This window comes from Chenopodium album, chromosome 12 (assembly GCF_948465745.1).
Source record: "Chenopodium album chromosome 12, dcCheAlbu1.1, whole genome shotgun sequence".
Lineage (NCBI taxonomy): Eukaryota > Viridiplantae > Streptophyta > Magnoliopsida > Caryophyllales > Amaranthaceae > Chenopodium > Chenopodium album.
Window position 1 is genome coordinate 34750840 of NC_137845.1, and position 3383 is coordinate 34754222.

At 41.9% G+C, this 3383-nt stretch overlaps 1 pseudogene; it reads right to left on the minus strand.

Annotated features, from left to right (window-relative positions):
- Nucleotides 1-2401: 2401 nt before the first annotated feature.
- Nucleotides 2402-2500, minus strand: LOC145573479 (small nucleolar RNA R71; annotated as a pseudogene).
- Between the last annotated feature and the right edge of the window lie 883 nt (nucleotides 2501-3383).

A 3383-nucleotide genomic window follows, 5' to 3' on the forward strand; every position in this document is an offset into this window, starting at 1 on the left:
GATAGACTCAATCCAATCTTGTGGAAACCAAAGCTCCCACTCAATTCTTGAAGTAACCAGGAAACATCCTTTATAATCTTGATGAGTGTCATTTATGGCACTCATAGGGTAGTCTTTTAGGTTATTTCTTTCCCTTTTTCATGCTTTCTTCTCTTAATTTTGATCCTTTTTCCTTTAGTTTCTCTTTTTCCTCTTTTCTTTATGATTCTCGTGTTTTTATCGTGTTTTCCTTTATTTGGCTCTTTTTCCCTTTTATTTCCTTCCTTTGTTTACTTGTGTAGGTATTGTGAGAATCACCTTGGCAAAGGATGCAATTCGGGACCTCAATGATCAAGCAAGGAAGAAGCATTTGGCTAGAGAGGGCTTAGAGAGGCCTTGGAGAGGCCTCGGAGAGGTCTCCAAGGCATTTCCAACAGGCCGCGGGGGCGGGCCTTCTTGCCGCGGGCGCGGGCCCAAGTTGCTCAAAAGTGCCAAATCGAGGCAGGAACTTGCCGCTGTTGCCCCGAGGGCTCTCCGCGGGTGCGGGTAAAATGGAGAGGCCGCTCCATTCAGAGAGACCGCGGCCCCCCTGATAAGCCTTTGGGAGCAGGGGATTAGCCGCGGGCGCGGGTGTCATTGCCGCGGGCGCGGGTCCCTGATGCCGCGGGCGCGGGTTCTGCCCAGATAGCCCGCGGAGGGTTCCGTACCCATTTCTCCGCGGGCGCGGGTCTATCGGGAGAGGGCGCGGGAGCTGCCGTTTTCTTCTTAGCTTATAAATAGAATTGTATTTCCTTTTTGAATCCAACTTTTTGATAATATTTCATTAGCTTAGTTTTAGAGAGAGAATTTAGAGAGAAGTTAGAGAGAAGTTCTTGGTTTTGGATTTGTAACTCAAAATTTGATAAATCAAGTTTGGATTTCTTCATTTTCAATCATCAATATTAGTGAGAATCTCTTTCTTCTTTCATCTCTTACTTACTTGCTATTTGATTTTTGCTTGATGCTTGTTTTTCTTTGGATTTGAGTTTGATATTATTGAATACTTTGATTTCTATTAGATTTTGATATAGAATGATGATCAATGCAATTTCTAGTTATTTGTTCTTGAATTTCACCATGATTAGTGAGTAGATTAGTTGCTAGGGAAAGGGGGAAGCATGTTTGATTAGTGGAATTGCTAGTTGATGCTCTTTGATTGATTGATTTGTTGCAATTAAATTGGTTGACATAGTTTTGCATGAGATTGATTAGACTAGGATTGATCACCCTATAAGATTAATCTAGATTGCATTGCAACTCTTAATGACATGAACAATTGATTTGAAGGTTGCTCTAATTGATTGAGTTTGTTTGTGATTCTTCTTGGTTTTCCTTTCATAGTGACCACTAGATTGGCCTATAGGGGATAGCATTTGAACTCTCTTGATTGCTACTATTGTTTGTCCATTGCAATACTTGAATTAATTGATTGAGCTTTAAACTAGCATTATCATTGATCTTGCATGTGGAACCCATATCCTTAGTGTTTAGACCTTTGATTACTTGTTAAGCTTGATTTAGTTCACTTTAGTACCAACCATAATCTCAATTTCGACTTCGAGGTAGCTTGACTTAGACTTTAGTTTTCATCATTGCATTCCCTTGGGATCGACCCTTAACTTGCCCTATATTCATATAAGGTTGGTTAGGTGTTTACAAATTTAGTTTGACTTGGGGAAAGGGTAGATAACGACATGCATTTTCCTCTTGTCAAAATGGCGCCGTTGCCGGGGAATGCCATTGGTGCTTAGCTTTTGTTGTTGAGTCTACTTCATTTTATTTGAAAAATACAAAAAGATTTTGTTTCTTTAGGCTACACTTGTAGCCGTGCTACTAATACTTTCTTTGAGTTTTGCATGCATAGAACCCGTGATCGTTCCATTGTTCCCCTTGATCCGGAAATTGAGAGAACTCTTTCAAGAAGAAGAGTGGCTAATAGATCCTTGGGTTATAGTTCTTCAAGCGAAGAAGAGATTCAAGAAGAGCAAGGCATGGGTGAAAATCCTAGAGTGGCCTTGAAGGAGCTTGGAGTGCCCGGTGCATATAGGTTTGAGAGCGGCATAGCTCCACCTACTACACCGGCAAATGACTTCGAAATTCGGCCGGCAATGATCACCTTAATTGAGAGAAGACAATATAGTGGGGCTAAGAATGAGAGCCCATTGAACCATCTTAAGGAGTTTGAAAAATATTGCAACACCATCAAAGTCAATGGGGTTTCTCAAGAATTCATCCGCCTCAAGTTGTTCCCTTTCTCTCTCATAGGAAGATCTTTGGAGTGGCTAGACAAAGAGGTGAAGCCCAACTCCTTGAGAACTTGGGACGATGTCACAAAGGCCTTCTTGTCCCGCTTCTACCCTCAAAAGAAGACGGCGGAGGCAAGAGCCTTGATTCAAGGGTTCAAGCAAAGGCCAAGTGAAAGCCTTTACGAAGCATGGGAGAGATTTAAAGAGTATCAAAGGGAGTGCCCTCACCACGGAATCCCAACATACCAAGTGATCCAAATCTTCTGTGGCGGTTTAAGTCCCCAAGGCAAGTCATGCCTTGATGGAGGAGCCGGGGGCCCTATCATGAACAAGACCGAAGAAGAAGTTGTGGACATCATTGAGGACGTGGTGACATACTATAGGGATTGGCAAGATGGGGAGAGGGACTCTTCAAGCAAGCAATCTTCATTGTACTCGGTGGACCATCTAAATGCGATCAACAACCTTTCCTCCCAAATGATAAACTTAGAAAAGGAGGTGACCGCAATCAAGGCTTAGTTGGAGAGCACTTCTTCCTCTTCTCAAGCTTCGAATCTTCCCTCCCAATTTAAGGGGAGAGGTACTCCTTCTAACTCTCAACTCCCTTCCTCTTCTCATAATATGCCTATGGGTTGCTTGTTTTGTGATGCATGTGGATCGTATGATCATGACTCTAGTACTTGTCCTAATGAATGTGTTGATGAGTTCGATAACAATGAGAGTGAACATGTGAATTATGTGTCGAATAACAATGTTCAAAGGTTTGATAATCAAAGAGGTCAATGGAATAGGAATTACCAAGGCCAAGACAATTTTGACAACTATAACCAAGGTGGTGGTTATAGAAACCAAGGGAACCAAGGTTCTCGTGGTAGCTATAATAACCAAGGTTATAGTGGCCAAAATCAAAGCCAAAATTATGGTAATCAAGGCCAAAGTTATGGTAACCAAAACCAAGGTTATGGAAATCATAACCAAGGTAGTGGTAATCATAATCAAGGTGGTGGAAACCATAATCAAGGTTATGGTCAAAGTCAAAATAGGGGTAATTGGAACAATCAAGGAAGGGGTAATTTTCAAAATAATTCTCAAAGAGGTCCTCCACCCGGATTTGTTCCA